A 21,287-nucleotide genomic window follows, 5' to 3' on the forward strand; every position below is an offset into this window, starting at 1 on the left:
ATTTGATGTGATTTTACTTAATAGTATAATTTATTAGAGATGATTTTTCCATGAACAGCATTCAAGATTTTATAGTTTTAATAGATTCCAAACGTCAAGTCAGTCAGATGTTTTCAGAATATTAAATGGACTTTTAATCTGTAAACATGGTCTGTGTGTTCAGACGAAGTTCAGTGCCAGGTGTAATTTTTTTTTAGCTGTGATCCTTCCAAATTTCTGATTTGAATCTTGTTTTTGTGTGTACGTGAAGGAATTGATTTCTGAAAGAGACTTAGGGGAACGGAAGCACAGCAATAAATTACCCATTAAATCAAGTATCAATAATCTTCAGATATTAGGAACAGACAGCTGGATATGCTAGTATAGTTTGCTTTGAAATGTTGACACTTTTATTGGTTCAACAGTTTGGCTCCTACCCAATCTTTTTTTTTTTTTTTTTTTTTTGAATGATAGTCTGAGCTTATTAAAGGGATACTCCACACCAAAATGAAAATTTTGTCATTAATCACTTACCCCCATGTCGTTCCAAACACGTAAAAGCTTTGTTTGTCTTTGGAACACAGTTTAAGATATTTTGGATGAAAACTGTGAGGCCTGTGACTGTCCCATAGACTGCCAAGGAAATAACATGTCAAGGTCCATAAAAGGTATGAAAGTCGTCGTCAGAATACTCCATCTGCCATCAGACGTGCAATCTGGGTTATATGAAGCGACAGGAACACTTTTTGTAAGTGAAGAAAACAAAAATAATGACTTTATTCAACAATTCCTTTGTCAACAGTCTCCTCTGTGTCTCTCCATATCACCGTATGCTGTGTATGCTCTTCTGTATCATCCGCACCACAAGGATGCACTGTTTTATTTCAAATCAAAGTTAAATACATGTAGAAACAGTGCATCCTTGTGGCGCGGATGATACAGAAGAGCATACGCAGCAAGAAATTGTCAACATAAGACTTTCCACCAGAACAATATGTAAATAAATTACAGACTCTCAATAACGAATGTATGCTTTTATACTCATTCAGAATAATATAGTCCTAAATACTCCAGTCATTCCTATCCATTCCCTTTATGGCTTACCGGATATGACAAACATATGCTAAGGGCTGTCTGTGTAAGGTTTACCTGAGTCTCTGGACGAATGATTATTGGATTAGGAAGGAGAGAGGGATGAGGAGATTGCTTTTTTCTCTACATAATGTTTTATTTCATATTCTTGTATATTTTCAATTAAAAATATAATTGTTTTTTAAATAAATGTAAATAAATTTAATGTGTGCATTTGTTTTATATATTTTTCAGACAAAGTCAACAACATGTGTGATGATAGATTGTGTTTTCTGGACATAAAGCTTCTTGACCTATAAAGGGAAACTACATCTACGTCCATGTGTTTATTTGCGCGAACCTCACTGGATCACAGATTTAATGCATATGCACGCCACCAAACCACTCAACAATATTGTGCTGCTTTTTTTGTTTTATTTTTTGTTTTGTGGTGCCTGTTTTTGTGTGGCTTCACTTTTAAGGCTGATAAGAGAATTCTTTGTCAGACATAAGAATGTGATCACATGCACCAAACAAGCTAAAACAGCATTTCCAAGGGCCCAGTTCCTCAACCCTTCCAGCCACAAGATCATAGCCTCTCCATACAGCAGGAAATATAAAAGTGCACATTTTAACAAGTGCACCTACAGTCTCTCAGGGCATCTATTTGAATTACGCTTCTTAAAGTCAAGCCATATGTGTGCTTAACTCTTACGTGTGCAGAAGACCCTTGTCACCCAGCTGGAATGCCTTTTAAATGCATAGTAAAACCTAGACTGTTGGCAAGGATTTCAGGGCCATGTATTCAAATAAAAGGTAGGCTCTATAGGGATTGGTGGCTTTGCATACTGTACATGTATTTGTGAGAGATAGAGCTGGAGTTCTGTTAATGCATTGAAAAGTCTTGGATTGTGCAGTAATGATGATGTGATGCAAAATTACACAGCTTGGAGGGAATGTTTGATGCCTGGGGTTGGATTGGCTTGACTGGTATTTGACATGACATGGTTGCTTGCTTGTCAGCAAGTAGTGCTAATGCAAGCAATGCAAGTTTAAGTATGTCTTTGTATTTAAGACATACAGCATTATGTGGCTAAAATTGTGCCTTTTACAAGTAATTTATAGACTTTTTTAGGGACAATAAATCATTTTGGTATTTTCTTGGGTTGGCAATTTATGTCCAATTTAAAAATCTTTGTCCTGAAGCAAAACCACTTGAGAACCACTGATCTATACAAAATACCTTGCTGTGTGTCTAATTCATAAAAATGGGCCTGATTTCCCCTTGGAAACAAGGCCAAACTGTGTAGCATCCTACTGAAAACTCAAAAGCTGCACATTTGTCCTCTGTCTTAAATCCAGAGGCATTTTCCCTTTCAGATGTTTTATTACATCTATAACGTGTACAAATGGACGATCACCTAAAATTACTTTTGCATGCAGGTCTCTTTAGTTTTACTGAGGCATATCAGCATTTTTGTGTTAACTTTTGTGGGCCCAGCCATGAATGTCTCACATGAGAGTACAAACATCAGTTTGAGATTCATTTAACCAACATGTGAGGGTCAACAGTCAGTTTTCCAAGAAGCAATTGATTTAAAAAATGTGTGTTTGGGTGTGCGTGTATGTTAGGTCAAGTTTTATTGAGTCGCCTGACCGTGTGTCTCGCTAACTAGGAGCATCTGTCCTATACTTCATGCTTTTGACATGTTCCAGCCATGAGCATGTCACACAACGTTTCGACAAACATACGGGGACAGCAATCGATTTATCCATGTGCTAAAGATTTAACATTCACTCCATGTTATAATTAGAATGATTCTACCCTTTTAGAGACCATAAACATTAACTATTGAACCCACTTCAAGCAGCTATCCTGACATGGACATTTGTGGGTACATCACACTGCAGGTCCAATCAAAGATTTAGCAGTGCATTTAATGAGCACCCAAAGAAAGATGATGTAAGCATCACAATCATTAAGCCAACACAATGCCGAAGTCTCCAACTCAAAGTTGATCTTCACTCCTTTTGAAGATAATAATACCGTCAAAGGTTTGCAAATATAGAATCTTTCTATAATTGCAGGACTTTTAAATAGGGGAAAGCGGAGCTTGCGGGGGAATCTTTACAGTGTACAGTGTTCACAATCCTGCTTTGTTTCAATCCCTTCATGTACTTTTCCTTATTAGGTACATTCTGTACACCCCAGACATGGAGAAACGAAGAGTTACCCTGGTTACCCAACTAGAGAAGGACTGTTGATGATCAGTAAAAAGCTGTATGACTGTAAACATACATTTTTTCATTTCATTATAGGCCATGATTGGCTGGCAACAAGACACTGAGCCTATTTCTATCACCTAAACATACTCATAGGCCCATCTGGCCTACAGCTTCTGTTTTCATGCATATCCTGTTTTATTTACTTCCTCAAGTTGGACCGGCTTTAAGGAACCGCTAAAAACATCAGAACCAGATACAAGAGTGGATTTGCATGAGAGTCTCAAACATCCTCTTTTTTATTTCGGTCCAAATGATGAATCAGTCTAAATCTTTGTCATTGCACACAACATTCTTGAGATTCTTGAGCTTCTAGTCACACGACTGCATGGAGAAGTGTGACTGGAATATCTCAATCTTAGTCTACAGACAGACAAAACAAAGAAGTGGCTCACCTTGAGGCAAGATTCTTGGAAATTCACTCAGTGATCTGTGTGTTTTCAGCTGAGAATCATTGCGTGTCGGAAGAGATTGATATTGTTGCAGCTGGAACATTTACTCCAGTTTCAAGAATCTTGAGATAGAACAGAATATGAAGGTAGTATTTTCAGACATAAAATTGCAGTTGATGTCCATGTTTAAATTTACCCGCACACGCACACGCACACACACACACACACACACACACACACACACACACACACACACACACACACACATATAGTTTAATTGAATTCATGTGGAATGCATTGGCTGGATCTGCTCACTTTTGAACACTTAAATCACTTAGAAATATGTCTGAATGTCATTGCGTTAGATAGGCCTACATAATATCTAATAATGCTAGAGAGAACACAGAGCTACTGTCACTTTTCTGTGCCATTTTTCAATTACTTTTAATGAAACTTATGTCAAGCTGGTTTTAAGTGGGTGTAATAAGTTCACACAGGTTTCCTAGAAGAGTAACCCCAGGTGTATTTCTCATATTAATTAATTGTTTTATTATTTTTTTTAAATACATTTTGGACAGTATATTAGCCTATTTTTAAAACTAGTTGAATTCTTTTCTTTTACTGTCATATTTTACTTATATTTCTTTAAAATAAATGCAACTTGGTTTAATATTTTTTAAATAACCCTGCTAACAAGCTCTGCTTAAGACAGAATCTTGTTCTGTGCTGGTTTGCACTTTGGTGCTGGTCTAGCTGATGAACTAGCAATGCCATTTTGTTAGCTAGCAAAATCTTAAAAAATTATTGCTGGTTAAGCAAGTTAAAAAGTCTTGGATCCTGTGTGTGTTTTCAACCAAGGTTTTTAAGACATTTTTTAAGTGGATTAAGCCACTTTAGACTTTTTATTTAGGCATATTTTAATGCCCATAATCTTAAAATCACTGCTTGGGAAGCTTTCTTTAGCATTTGATTCTTTAGTACTTGTAATTTATTTCCGGCGATCGCACAGCAGATATTTACTTTAATTCAAAAGGTCATTTCTATTTATATGTGCTTGAACAGTTATATTAATGCTTTCTTTTCAAATGCATACCTCTGAAAATGTCTTGCAACAAAAGGCCTGTGGAACAGCATTGATTTAGATCAGCATGTAGTGCTTTTGGACAATGTGATGAATGCTTTTATGTAAAACTCTTCCATATAGCATATCACAGTATGTTTAAAAAGGTTCACTAACCAATAATTATTATTATTATTATTATTTTTTTTTTTTGACAACACTGGAATGTAAGCCCTGATTTTTAATGATATCTTGTGTGAGTTTCCTTCTTCTACTGAACACACACATTCAAACGTCAGTGGCTACCAGCAACTGTTTGGTTACTGACAATTTTCTCTCTATATACATATATTTGTGTTCAACAGAAGAAGAAAAATTTGGAATAACATGAGGATGACTTTTGTGTAAAATATCCCTTTAACTCCTATTAATTCCCAGTATTGGACATCCAGTACTGGATTCAAATCATGTCATTCCGAGAGCAGCTTGAGATGGAGCCGTCCACAGATGGTCAGTGTTGTGTACACCCAGAGCACAGTGAACTGCGAGGTTGAACGGGCCAGGCAAAGGGTCCACAGAGAAAGGATGTATATACATTAAAATGGGAGAAGGAGCACTAACTGGCATCTGGAGCATCAGCGGCCAATCTGGTGCACATACCACTCAGTGGAGGAACAGGACCACAGGGAATGTCTGGACATGCAAAAAGTTTATGCGGGTGAGAGATAGTTTTCCTATACAGCTACATTTCTGTCTGAATTCAAAGCCCACATACAGAATGTTGTTTTTTAAATATATTCTTTTATATTCCACAGAAGAAAGAAAGTCCAGTCCTACAGTAATATAAGTATAACATTCTGTCTTCACTTACTCATCCAAACCTGTATGACTTTCTATCTCCAGTGAAACATAAACCAAGACATTTTGAAGAACGTTGGTAACCAAACTGTTTTAGTTTCCATTCACTAAAAAATATAATAGAAGTCTCATTCTTCAAAATATCTTCTTTTGAAAAATGAAATGCATACAGGTTTGGAATGACAGAAGGCTGAGTAATTGATGAGAGAATTAACCTCTCCCTTTAAGGAAAATATGGTTGTGTTTAAACAGTCAAGTTGCCACATGTCATTATATTTAGGTCTAGATTGTTTCATCCACCCTTGCCAGGTAAAAGCACATGCTGAAGCACAATGTTTACCTTTTTTTATTCCTCACTTGTTGATGCCCTAAAAAACATTTAATTACTTGGTGATGCGTTGTATCTAGGGTTCCTTATTATGTTTCTAGAGTCTGGGAGGGAATGTTTATTCCTGAGATTGCAGGCTTTCATAGACTGATAGATTCCTTGGCAACTGTTTCTCTTGCTTTTATTTTTTTTTTGCCCTCACACTTTTTTTTCTCTCCTTCTTCTTCTTCTTTTAATTAGAGTGGAAGATCAGTGAAATGCCAAATGTCAGAACCAGAGAGGATGAGAATATAGCATAAACGACCTTTTAAACTTTGCTGATCTTTGATAAGGCCACAAATGGAGCATCTTGGTCCTTCATCCGTGTTGCTTGTCTCACTCTACCTGGGCTGTTATCTAACAGGTAGACGCCTGGGCAACTGTGGACTGTGATGGCAGTATGTGATAGCTAGAGCTTTTAAGCACATCATCAGACAGACAATAGAACTGAGATCAGAGGTGGATCATTAATAATAAAAAAATATGCTTCATGGTTTTTAAAAGCATTTTGTTGATCTCAAACTTGCAAATCATGTCCAGAAAAATCGCTTCCACAATGCTAGGGTGTTCTGATGCAAAGACGTTGCTAGGTGGTTGCTAGGACATTCTGGATGGTTAAAGAGCCCTAATTTAAGTATTATTTATAGAATATTATAGTTTTTATTAATATTTTGAATTAGCTTATATTATATTTATATTTTCAATTTATTTAAAATTAAGTTTTAGTAATTTAATGTGCTTTTGTCATTTTTTATTTATTTTTTTATATTTCTGTTTTTAACTTTTTGATATTTTAAAATTTTTTAATATTTATAAAGTTTAAAGTTATTTCAGTTTAAGTAGTTTCAGTAAGTTGACAAGGCAACATTTCTTATTTTTATTTTCTAATAAAATATTTTAAGTTCTAATATTTACATTTCATTTTATTTCAGCTTTATTACAGTTACCTAAAGCTGATGATTAATAGGTTTGTAATGATAATAATTATAAATAATAATAAAGATTAATAATTGTCATTTTATAGTGCAGTATTTTTTTAATATATGCTATAATAAACAGCAAACATTTACTGTATAATTTATTAAATAATTTTACTATTATTATTTGTATTAACATTTGTATTTGTATTAAAACATTTTGAATATTTCTATTTGTTTATACCTGTCTTAAATGGTGCACACTCTTTCCCATTTTCCTGTCAACAAGGGCAGAACTCTTCCTCTTTAGCAATTAAAATTCACAGACTTCATTGCCAAATGTCTGAACTTTCTATGACATTGGAAGCCTTTGGGTTTTGCTTCTCTCTGGCTAGAATAATCACCTACTTTTGGCTTGAGGCTATAAACCACACTTCATAGAGAAGGAGAATCCAGTCTGACAGTCAGAGAGACTAGTGTCAGGACATTTTATTCAATCACACATTTTACCAGCCAGAATTCAGATCATGTTTTGGTTCAGGCGTTTTGAGACCACAATCCAACAGCCTTAGGGGGAAAAAGAAGTCTCACATGTTGCAGTACATGGCTGTCAGATTGAGATTTAGTCTGTTTGCGTGTGCAAGGTGGGTGATGGATTTATTATTCTGTTACTAGCACCACTGCAAATTCTGCATCCGGTTACTTACAGAATTCTATGCTACTGTATTTCAGACATTTTCTATTTATCCTATATACTTTAGAATTTTCTCTGGCAGTCTTCTCTGTCTTTTTTGCATTATTTTGGGTCACTTTAGCCTTTGACTTTTATTCATATTGTCAGCTTGCTTGTGCTAGACATTGTGTGGGCTCTGATATTCAGATTTGGAGAGAAATGCTGAGAGCATCTCCAGGATGAGTGGGAGGGTAAGGCACTTGCACCTTGCGGTTTGTTGTCTTTTGGAAAACAGATAAAAGAATAAGTAAACACAGTATTTAATCTTCAAAATTAGCATTGCATTCACAGCATCGTAAGAGATGACAGCAAATTGAATTTTCCTACCGGTTTCCAGGAATGAGATGGAGCAGTAGGTGAACCCAGGTATTTTACACTTTTTTTTTTTTTTTTTTTTCCAGAAACATAGTATCATAGAGCCTTATTTGCAGAATAGATTACTGAGATAACTTAGACTGCATTGTTTGCTTCTCTACTCAGTTTCTTCCTCTTCATATTTACATTCTAATGAGAAATAATAAGCATCAATTGGATTTTTATGAAAGTTTAGTTTGACATAGTTTGACATAGACAAAAGGAACCCACCCCCTTATTTTTATATACTTTGCTGTGTAGTTCCTAAGGCAGTAGCTAGGGTGTTTTCCTAGTCCAATCAATCAATCAATCAACCAATCAACCAATCAACCAATCAATCAATCAATCAATCAATTAATTTTATTTTAATTTTTGCAAACTAAACCATATGATTTGAGCTTTCATGTCTGTAACAAAAACAAAAAACTATTTTCACTCGGAAATTGGTAGTAAATTTCTCAAATAATTACAAAGAAAAAGCAACTAACAACACATTGAATTAGAAAGTAGAAAGACTCAAATAGAATTTTCTTGTAAAATGTACCCCAGCAATCTTTGTTTTATTTACAACTTTGAAAAAATATTTTTCACAGTGATGGAAGAAGAAAAAGCATGAAGAATAGTAACAGTGATGCTTTGCTCCTCAATCCTCAAGATTCAGTTTCCTCTGATTCATCTGGATATATACTATTGCTACAACCAACTGCACAACATTCAAAATTCTGATGTTGGTCACCTAAGACACAAAGACTTCATCATTCTTTCATGCACATTCAGGTGCGTACATGCAGGGCAAGCACACTCAATAGTGAACGATTCATTCAGAGTAGGTTTGTGTATTCTGTTTGTCTTGGCCTCAGATTCAAGAAGTGCAGCTTGAGAATGGCATCCTGACGTTTGCTGTCAACAGCCATGCCAGTTTCTACAATAGCAAAATCCTTTTTAATGGATCAGCTGTCTTGGTGCCACTGAGAGAATACACTGTGCCTATAGCAACAACAGGAAACTTTGTTTAAAAATATCTATTCAAATTTGCATTTTAAAGGTAATATAAACAATGCATTTCTGTGCATAACAATGTAAGCTGCGTTGTTGATGTCTCATGTTTTCATTTATTGGCAACATTGTTTGCCAGCAATGAGAGAACCTTGGCATAGCAATACTGTACAATGCTTTGTTTAAGCAAAAAGAAATTAATTTATATGAAAGCAATTGTTGTTAAGAAAAACTAAAGAGTGAGTGATTTAGATTATAATGAAATAATAAACATACTATTTTTCTGCTAATAGAAATTTGGTTAGAAACAAGTGTACTAATATAAGCAAAAGTTGCTGTTTATTTATAACACAAATTAAATGGATTTGCGAGTACATAGTATTTTATTAAGATTTTACAGTGATCAGAAAACAGTCATTTGACATAAATACCTGCAAATATTTTTTTTCTTAGTTTACTTAGATTAAATTTGAATAGGTCTAGCCTATTGGTTCAGAATTGTTGTACCAAATGTCAAAGATGGTAAATTTTCTCCCATAACCTGATCTGATTTAGGATATTGAATAATCAAAAAGTAGGACTTGAGATTATGTCTCAGGAATTTATTGGAAAATGAAAGTGGCCATTACGTACCCACAGGGATTTGTGATGTCAAACAAAAAAGAATATAGTTTTAGATGCCCAACAAGTTATTACATTTTGACAAAAGTAAACATTTTTTAATTTGGAATAATTTTCCCAAATGAATTGTTCACAATAGATTGTACTGTATAATGAAGGATAAATTATTCAGTTTCCAGAAAACGTTCAACCTGATGGCCAGTTCCAGAACAGAAGAAGAATTACTGTAGGAGTGTGGCTTCTTCTTCTTCTTCTTCTTATTTATCTAGGAATTCTTTTCCTCATCCAACAATGACACACAAGACACGCTTGGCCTGCTAAGATCAAATGAGTAATCGCACTGATGGTCAAATCAGACTATCAATCCATGACCCTAATGGACAGATAAGCACATATACACAGAGATTTGATCTGATATCTCTTTAAAGGGGTCATATGATGTTGCTAAAAAGAACATCATTTGTATTTGGTGTTATGCAATGTGTTTATGTGGTTTAAGGTTAAAAAACACATTATTTTCCACATAATGTACATTATTGTTGCTCCTCTATGCCCTTCCTTTCTGAAACATGTCGACTTTTACAAAGCTCATCATTCTGAAAAGTGAGGTGTTCGCTGATTGGCCAGCTATCCAGCGCGTTGTGATTGGCTGAATACATCAAGAGTGTGACGTATTTTTCAACAAAGCATGGGATCATTGACTGAGGATATAGGAATTGTTACTGTAAGATTCAATGTTAGTTTTATTTATTTATTTATTTTTTTATTTTTTTATTTATTTTTTTTTTGGGGGGGGGGGTGATGTTGGGTTAGGACATTGTATTTTGTCTCTCTGCAGTACTTTTCATGTTTGCTTCCCACATATTAAGTCATTTTAGGTTTCAAAACAGTGTACAGCACCTGTATCTTTATGTGACTGTTGATCTCTATTTTGCCTGCATGCTAATCATTTGTCATGCAGTTTTTATGATTTTTGTATTGCTGTGAACAAATGATTTTGTCAATGGGGTAACACAAGGTCATCATAAGCAAATATCTGAAAACTTTGCCATGTTTACCTTTGAGACCAGCACAAATAGGAATTGTTGTGAGAGTGAGTCTGTCCAAGAGCGTGTGGGTGGATGTATGCGTGTGTATGTGTGTACAGGGATATGAGAGTAAGAGGAGTTATGGCAAAACAAGCATGGGTGGCAAAGGGAGAGTGAGGGACACAGATGGACTGCGTTTGCAAAATGTGGGAAAAGTTATAAAAAAAAAAAAATGGATTAACACGTCTTCAATCTCACAGCACTTCATAGAATGGTGTAGAAATTCATGGAGATTAAACAGCAGCAATATTTTTTGTATACATGGGTAACTGATATGAAATTGTTTTGGAAAATTTTCATGCCCTTTTTTTCTGTCCTGTATAATTATTATAATTTTTTTAATTATTATTATGCATGCATTTTTCATTACAATTTCAGTTGTTATGCCACTGGACCAAAGCAAACAAGTGATTAAAAACATAGAATAGGTGGCCATAGCATCTAAAATATATGCTTACCGTAGACATTTATATGCAATTTGAACTATAAAATTTTATATATTTTATATGATAAAATTTATGCAAGTTCAAAAGTTAAGAGTTTTTTAATTTAAAATAACTGTTTTATATTTGAATATATTTTAAAATGTTATTTATTTGTGTGATGGCAAAACTGAATTTTCAGCCATTACTACAGTTTTCAGTTCCAGAAACAGCTCGAGAAGCATTATTATTAATGCTAAACTGTTGTGCTGCTTAAAGTTTTGTGGAAAATGAAGTACAATTTTCATGACCCCAAACTTTTGAACAGTTTTGTTAGTTGATAACATGGAACTGAACCAAAATGAACCAATGTATGAATGTATAAGATAAATTGTAAATATTTTTAAGCCATTTTATTATTGACTTGCAGTTTTTGTAGCTCTATTTTGAGTTTAGTTGAATACTGTGCTCTACAGCATTATTGAAATTTCTTTCTTTCTTTCTTTTTTTCTTTCTTTCTTTCTTTCTTTCTTTCTTTCTTTCTTTCTTTCTTTCTTTCTTTCTTTCTTTTAGTGTCAAATGATAAAAAAATATGAAATCACAACTACTAAACTGAACTGATTTTTAAAGACATACATAAACAATACCGTGGTTCAATTCTGTTTGGTGCATTAGCATCGAAAACACACTTCACTTCATATTTTTACATACCTATAGGCCTATGTGGTTACAGCCATGAACTGACCCCAACTTTCATAACATTCAAGATCTAGTTCTTTCACAATCGTGTGTAATTCAGCTCTCCACCTGTTTACAAATATCCAAGGTGACCCAAAATTTGTACCAAATGTTTGTCAAATAGCTGCCATTCCCTCCAAAACCATAAAATGCTCTTGGTGGAGACTCACTCAAAAGCAAAACAACAGGAAGGAAGGAATAAAGAAAATCAATCAAGGAAAAATAGGTCAGGAGGAAAGGTAGACAGAGGAATGGTCTCAAAGGACTGCCTCTGCTCCAGAATGCACAGGAGAGTATTGACGGATGTGAAGAGACAACATGTGGAGATGGTTTGAAATGGTCAAGATTCAGGGTTTATTCTTTGCCACCTATAATGGCAATGCTGAATGGGCTGCTTGTTCTTGTAAAGTCGCTGTGCTCTTGTGGTGCTGTGCCATTGACTAGTACTTTTCGTAAGGGCAGTTCATTGAGTACTTGAGTACTCTTCACATGCACTGTGAAAAAAAAAACAAAAAGAAAAAAAAAACAGGGCCTTTTAAGAAATGTGAATTACACTTTTTCATACTGGAAAACTCAAAATATTTCTGGACATCATCAAAATCATCATCAAATGCCTATTTATTTGCACAGTGCACATGATGAAACAGCATTGCTGTGTCTGCACTGTACTACAGTTCACATTCTTGAGATTATGGAGAGAATCTGATCATTTATTTATAGTAAAATAAGACAATTATTGTGCTTAATTAATGAACATTAATTGAGTACATGCATTTGCTCAAGATAAAAGCCCTTGGTGTCAGTAATAATATTCTACTCAACTTTTGCAGATTTTTCATGTTGTAAAACTTTGTTAATGCTCTAAGAAACAGTTTCCGTGGCAACTGCTATTGTATCTACAATTATACTCCTAGCCAACCTTAGGTGATATTAAATAAAATAATTTTTGTAGGCAAATTGATGATGAATAGGATACATCTGTGCTGGCTTATTATTCTTTAATGAAAGTCAAGTATCCTGAAGTATTCAGATAAAAAAAGTTTATTATAATTATTATTAATGGTAATAACATGTTAAAGATTGGACATTACAGATTGGATATTGTAGTTGGGCATTGCATAAAAAATTTAATTCATTCTTTTCATTGTTTCTGTTCTTTTCTTTTATTCCATAGATATCTTATGTCATAAAAGTACAATACCTACACATTTGTGCGCCAGAGGTACAGTATATGTGGTATGCACATACAGGACTTTGCTGGTGGGTGTTTTTGATTGTGATAGTCTTTGAGGGGGCTTTTGTATGATATTTTGCATGAGCTGCAGGGCAAGTCCATAAAGTTTAATTACATGTTATGCTCCCTGTGGAACAGAGAAGATTAGAACAAAATTAAAATGTGGTGGCGCAAAAGCACTCCAGCGCTATGGAGCAGAGCTGTGGTCTTCAGAGACCCTGAATCGTCCATATATTCCTATTGCATATGGAGAACAGAGTGGGGGTGGCTCCCCATTCAGTAAAAGACTTTGTGATTATTTTTAGTCAGTCATTAAGTATTTATAAATGCTTTTTGTATCATATTGCGTAATAGGCCTATTAGGTTTTTGAAGGCTTTCATTGACATTGGAGCTCTGCCCCAAATGTAAAACTGTTGCATAGACAGTGGGCTTATGATGTGAGCAGAGCTATGTTATATACAACTGTACGTGTGTGTAATATGTCTATAGTGTGTGTCTATTCATTTTTTTTATTTCAGTTTTAGTTATTTTAGTATAAACTAAATGATAAATGTTTCAGCAACAAGCTGAAATTATTGAAGTCAAACAGGTTTGGGATGACATATGGATGAGTAAATGATGACAGAATATAAATCTACGGAAATCTATCCCTTTAACAAAATCAACAATATCCCTTCCAAAAATCTAATTATTGCACACTCATTGTATTTCACGACTGAAAGCAGCTCAGTGACATTTCCTGTTAGATGACATTTCTTCTTCCTCATTTATTATGTAGCTAATTAACACCACCAATGATGTCTGTTTCAAACATATTAATACATTACAGAAATTAATAATAAAACTATTATTTTTTACCTCATTTCCAAGAACCTGAGTTTGATTTAATATACCTGAGTTTGACTTAATAACGTAAATATACATTAATATAAAATACATTAATAACCAAATTGTTTTTAACTGGTGCCTTTTTATAGCCTGTCTACTAACAAATGTAAGTGATGATCTGTACTGACAGTCTAATATGTAAAGCAAGCGAGATCAGATCATCTTCGGTGGTGTTCAAAGCCAAGAGATGCAGTCAGGGTCTTTGGCTTTGCTTGACTTTGTGCTATTCTGAGGAATGGTGAGCTCACTAATTAAAGTCTAATGCTGCTCCTTTACAGGGATGCAGCAGCCGGGATCATTCCCATGTGGCAGAAATGTAACCGTTATTGAAATTTTCAGGTCTAAAAATACTAATGGCATGAGGTATGCAATTACTCCAGGATTGTTCTTGGATTAACCATGGCATGTGTAAAGATGGAACAGATGCTATATGTTAACTATTTCAAAAGGCTATTATTAACATTCTTGTGTTGATGGCTGGCATTCCATGGTACTGATTGTTGATTTTCTGTTATGTTGTTGTGAAGTTTAGCTCCTCTGTTGAAATGTGTTGAAATGAAAATGGTAACTCTGAGAAGAAAGTATGATTATTTTTTTTAATATATACTTCACTACACACACACACACACACACACACACACACACACACACACACACACACACACACACACTTCCCTTTATGTCTGTGCTCTATATATCTCATTTGTCTTGATCTGCTTCCTGTCAGCGCTATATGCTTCATGCTTAGGTCAAGGTCCTCCATGCCCTTCTTCAAGAATTCAAGATAAAGATTTCAGATGGATCTGTGGCCTGACGGTTACTGGACATACTCCAGATATATTTTGAAGATTAATTTTACAATTTTACAGTGAATAAGTGTTGCTAAGTTAATTTCCAGTATTTTTCAAAACATGACATACTATCTTGAAACAATTAAAAATTTATATTTTTCTTCCCCATTAGCCTAATTAACTAGATGGATTGCAGTGGACTAATTACATCTGCTTGTCTACTCATCTACTTGTCTACTACTTGTCTTTTTTCAACAACAAGCTCTTATAAAAAAACTGATTGGAACCCGGCTGGAATCAGGTAAAAGTTTCCTTAAAGACGTAGCCTTCATTTAGTAACAAAATCTTGCACCTGATCTGTCACATTATCGCCCAATATGAAACTTCATTTTTATCTCCAAGGTATTGGAGAAGGTTGTTGCTCAGCAACTGCACCTATTCCACAGGAACGACAAAGGTGGTTTCTTCCAGACAGGATTTATACCTAATCATAATACAGAGACAGCACTAGTTACAGTATTGTCAATGACTCATTATTGTCCTGACGGATCTCTTTGCCTCTAGATCTCAGTGCAATGTTCAAACCGTTGTCCTAACTGTCTGGAAACTGATTCCCAATCTAAAAAAAGCTTAACAGAGGTATAGAAACTTTCTGAATGTTCAAGGCTTAATTATGGCATCCCTCAAGGTTCTGTTTTAGATATATTACTGATTTACTTGTGCTATCACTTCGTGACATGGATATTTGCATGTATTGTATTAGCTTTTATTACTTTATTAATAAGAAAATGAAATTTTTATATGCTGATAAGAATGGTCTAGATTTTTATGAAAGCTCGTTTCTGCCATGGGATAAAAAAAAAATTAATTGGGTAACAAACATAAATTGGATAAACAGTCTCAATTACATTTTTTATTTTCTAATCTGTGGCAGAAAAAAAAAACAGAACTATGAGATAAAAACTTGGAGTTGCGGGAATAAATTGTGAGATAAAAAGTTGTAATTTCATGGTAGAAATGGGCTTCTATTAGATTTTCTCTATTCTCTGATTTCTCTGATCTAATAAATTCAAGTTAATGTCATAATTCTTGCCAAAAAAAAAAAAAAGTTGAACACATCAGCTCCATTTTTATTTAATTTTCCATTTAATTGAATTGGCCATTTAATCCAGTTATTTGACAATATAGTGCACAGATTCACAAAAAGTTCTGAGCACTTATTTAGTACTCTTGTACCAATGAGGCAATGAAAGAGCAAGATCATTTACAATATAACTTATACATTAATTACCAATAACTCCTGCTTTTTACTAGCATGCTCACAGAGAGTGGTTCATGTAAGGCAAAAAAATAAAAAAATAAAATACTGTGTGATGTTTACATGATTGCGAGGGATAATGGTGAAAAGTGAGAGGGAAAAGATCAAGCGTATCGACCATCAAACCATCAGACATCTCTTTATGGGGAAACATGATACACACTGATAGAATTCCCCCACATCTCCTTCCTCAAAGTAAACACACACAAGAAAAACTCCATTTGTACTCCTCCCAACAGGGCTTGATAAAAATGTTCAGCATTAAGGGAATTTCACTGCCACAGAGTTATGTGCTTGATAATTACACTGTGGCTCACTGGTGCTGACCTCTTTGTATATGTCTGGAATGAACAGGGTTTTCACATCAGCATAGCCATTTAGAATCTGTTGCCTCTGTTGTTTTGTTCTCATTCTTGACTGTAATGAGACTATAAATATATTAATGACAATAAATTGACATGGAATTACCTCATAACTTTTGTTTTAGAAGTACACATAGCATATTCCACAGCTATTTTATTTGCATTGTGCATGAGATCCTTTTGACCTGGTGGATTTGCTCAGGGTCAACAACGCTATCGCATCACATTTGGTATTGAGATCTTGTTAAAACTTTTCATGAATGTAACACTTATCTTGTTATTATATTTTTTTCAAAGGTTGCAATGTGGAGGCAATTTGCTCTTAAAGGACTAGTACTTTTATCAATACTGTAGCATTGATAGCATTGATTAAGCAATACTGTCTAGCAGCTTTTTAATGAGTATGTTGGATTAATTCTGACACTCTCTAAACCTGATGCTCAGGAGTCTAACCTTTCAAGAGCAAAATTAAAATCCATCCCATCTCTCATTAGGTATGTTAATACATGCAAACGAATGGATGCCATGTGTTTGACCCTACCAAGGACATTCTCTGTCCGCATCTCAGAAAGGCTATCTGCTCATCTGCCTTTTTAGAACAATTCTATTCCTGATATAAATTCAATAGAAATTACATTTTCAGAAATTACAGAAATTACTAAATTCAATTCTGCAAACTACATGCTCTAACTGTCTATTTATGTTTAATATCATCTTACCATCCGTAGAAGAATATTATTATAAGGAAATATTTTTATACCTGAGAATAATAGGGATATATCTCGTTCTCAGTGACATGCTCTGGTATTTCATTATATCAAGTAGGGCTTAAGAACTGAATAGTCATATACAACTACACTGATTGGTGTAGAAACAATTTTCCATATAATTACAAAGAAACGGCAAGTAACACAATAAATCAAATGTGAAAATTTCCAAAATGCACTGAAATAGCATTTCTTGTAAACTGTACTATAATATATATATTAATATATAAGAATATTTTACGTCATACAAAAATATATTTTTTTGTATACTAAAATTATTTATCTTTCTTTCTTTCTTTCTTTCTTTCTTTCTTTCTTTCTTTCTTTCTTTCTTTCTTTCTTTCTTTCTTTCTTTCTTTCTTTCTTTCTTTCTTTCTTCATTGTTTAATTCTCACATAGATTCACCTTTCTCATTAAAAGAGATTTGTGGCCATATCAACCATTTGATAGAGGCTCATAATAAGATATGACATTTATAATGTTGTGTGTAATATTTTATACATTTGTGTGGATGACACTGTTGTTCTTCCATTGTAAATAAAAAAGATGTTTTAGTTTATATTAATGATAAAAAATAATTGTAGTAAGATTACCACATTTCTGGTCTGGTGCTGATGAAGTGGTGCTTGAGCCTACCTGTGACTAGTGTTGAATAAGTGACGGTCTGTGTGCGTGTTCAGGGGGGCGCTATAGCTTTAGTTGATGATGCTGTGACTGAATGTGATGAAGCCCTGCAAAAAGTTTGAGCAGGTCGTTAAGAATACAACCTCACACGATAATTTTATTTGTAAAAGTTTCAGACGTGAAGCAGCGACGTTTTAAAAATCAAGCAGTCACTCACACGTGCAGTTTGAAGTCCTTAAATGTTATTTACGTGCGAAATATCAATATTTATATTGCCGCGCTGTCAGAAACGATTCTGCATCCTACTGTCGCTCCGCACTGTGGAGAGCTCGTGCGCGCTTAATGTGCGCGCATTCAGGTGTTGACAGATAGAAACCTAGTAAGAGTCTGTGAGGAGGGAGAGGGTGTGTGTATGAGAGAGAGAGAGAGAGAGAGAGAGAGAGAGAGAGAGAGAGAGAGAGACGCGCTCTCTCCTAGTGCACTTTGGCAGTAAGTTGCTGGCGGTTGTTGCTTGGCGTGGCGGTTGTTGGTCGCGCAGGGAACTTTAACACGCTGGATTCCCAAAGTCCGTCTCTCCTCAACCTGCCAGGCAGTTCGGAGCTGCCATGGATTTTTCGCAGCCGATTTTATTATCCTAATCACACGTGCCGATCTTTTCTGCAGACGAACGGCCTTTATATCTCCAGTAGCATAGGTACGTGGGCGGCTGCCATTTACCTATTTACACTTCCATCCCATCGTAAAGATGTCCCTGCCCGGTACCACCCCAGTGCGCACCATACCTATATGTTTGCGCACTGTCCCCCATTCCTGGTTGTGAAAGAAACTTGTGGCACTGGCTATTTCTGATCTTTTTAATTATTCTCTTGAGGCTTTAGGAAATATAAACAGCCGTATCATCTCGTGTGCGGTGTCATTATTGTTTGTTGTGAAGTGTGTTTGTTTCACATGCTGCTGAAATTAATTCTCAGCGCAGCTCTGGTGAAGTGGAAATGTTTTGGGTGTTTTTGTTGTTGTTGATGTTTTTGCCTTGCGTTTGCGATCTTTGACGGACGCTCTCATGGCAATATCGATCCCCTTTCTAATAGCGGAAGTACCCTGAGCAGGATATTGTGAATATAAATAATAATAATAGTAAAAAATGTCCCCAATTCTGTTCTCTTCATTGGGAACGTTTAAACAAAACGTGCGTTTTTGCGTAAAGAAACTAAAAAAGAAACTAAAGCTCCCTGAAACTGAACTTTTTGATTCTGGACGGACAGAGTTGAAGGTACTTGTTTATGCTACAACTTTCAGTTTGTTGGTGACTTGTAATGGTTATTTGTAAATTAGAGATTGTATTAAATGTGCAGTAAGTGCTCTCTTCAGAGATGCACATGCAGAGCTCAGCATCACTTTGAACTGACATATCGGCTGTGTCTCAAAACCTAGCGAGGTGTCTACCTATAACGCATTATTGGGGCAATCAGGGGTGTTTGCACACATTTATGAGTGTCATAGATAATTAACAAGCATTTTGAGAATAATTGTTAGGCATCCCCATAAGTGTGGGCATACTTGTGTGAGTGGAGGTTTTTTGAGCATATCCAATAGGTGTGTGCCACTGTGCAGCATTATTGTCATCAGTTGCATGTATAGGCATCATAGGTGGGGGCATCATAGGTGTTGCAAATGTTTTTGGTGCACCATATGCATGATTATTCTTAAAATGATAGGTGTGTGCAGAATTTTTAAATTAAGTAAGTGAAGCGTTTTAAGCATCATAGGTATGTGCAGATTATTTGCATCAGTTGCATTATCATGGGTGGTGCATTATATGAGCACCATATGGAAGAGAAGCTTTTTGAGCTTTATTTTAAGCATCATAGGTGGTGTGCAGTTTTGGGAGTCAAAGATGAGTGGAGCATTTTTGCATAAGGTTGAATTACATATGTGTGTATTATATGCATGGCATTTTGGGGCTATTTTTTTGAGTCAGGTTTGTGCAGAATTTTTGGTGAAACAGGTGAGTGGAGTATTTTGGGCGTTAAGGGTGCATGCAACATTTATGCGAATGCATGGAACATTTCTGAGCATCACAGGTTTGTTGGAAATCAGCTGAGCTGAATGCAAGCTGAACTGACTGAATGTGCCTGTGATGCCTAAAATGCTGCCTTGGTAGGTTGCTCACTAGGTTTTGTGACACTCATTTAGGATGAGTGATCTTCTTCTGAGATAATTTAAATCAATTACTTTTGATTTTCCCCTACATGAGCCTATTGAGCTGTGTAAATACGTCTATCATGCATCTGGCTGGCATTGAAAACAATAAAGCATAGTGTGAATGATACACTTTATTTATCTTGGTACCTCTTGATGGGAGGCAGGCAGATGTACTATTACAGACACAGAACAACACACACTTTTCATAAAGTCTCACACAGTCTGTGCACAAACAGGCGTCATTAAATCTGGAAATGATGGTGTCAAACAAGTGTTAATGTGTTTCTTCACCCGGACCTCTCTGACCCATTGCTTCTCATGTGCATTAACTTGCTGCATGGAAAGGAATGTGCATTTCAAGTGTCTAAATTTGAATTTAATGAGAAGAAACATTGTTTCTGCAAACCATCACATGAAAGTCACCAGCCTAGTGACATTCATTATAGATGCTGATGCACTACAACCAATGCTGTTGTGTCTGACTGACTATCTTTGTGTGTAACTCAATGCAGATTCTCTGCAGCATGTTCTGGGGACTAAGATTAGTGAAGCCCCTGTCTTACATACCTGACGCAGAAGGCCGGTTTTCGTCCATGGGTACGTTTGGGGGGAGAAAAACCAATATGGAAGTGAATTCCAGCAATGGCGCAGGATTCGTAGGGCGCTTGGAGATAGAGGCGGCATTGGCCGACCACGCCCCTTTAATGTCCGTAAGAACATGCCTGGCGACTGTAAACTACAACGTCCACTTCCTGTCTTCTGCAGCCGGGAGTTTTTCCCTTCTTTCTTCTGTCATCGCAGACACACGCGCCTGGTGTGGCCCCTTAGCCAAGATGGAGTGGCAGACTCTGACGGCATGCTTCCAAGCATTTGAAGAGCGACTGCATGATTGGTGACATTACGGACATACGGGAGGCCTGCCGTACTATTAGTAACTGCGACGAGGCCCGGTAAATTTAGTGGCCACCTTGGCCGTCATTTATGTGTGGTTGTCCAGTAGGTGTCTTGCTTTAATTCACATAAACCCTTCATGAATCTAGATCAATAACGATTAAATTTTTGCCGTCATCGAAAACAAACTTCAACGAAAAAAAGAGTTTGGCAGATTGTAATAATCCTTTTTCTATTCATTCAATGTGCAAATTGGTTGGTTTTTTTTTTTTTTTTTTCCGGGTTATCAAGGTATCTAGATTTCTTATGCATAAGTATTTTAAGCAGTGC

This window comes from Cyprinus carpio, chromosome A14 (assembly GCF_018340385.1).
Source record: "Cyprinus carpio isolate SPL01 chromosome A14, ASM1834038v1, whole genome shotgun sequence".
Classification (NCBI taxonomy): domain Eukaryota; kingdom Metazoa; phylum Chordata; class Actinopteri; order Cypriniformes; family Cyprinidae; genus Cyprinus; species Cyprinus carpio.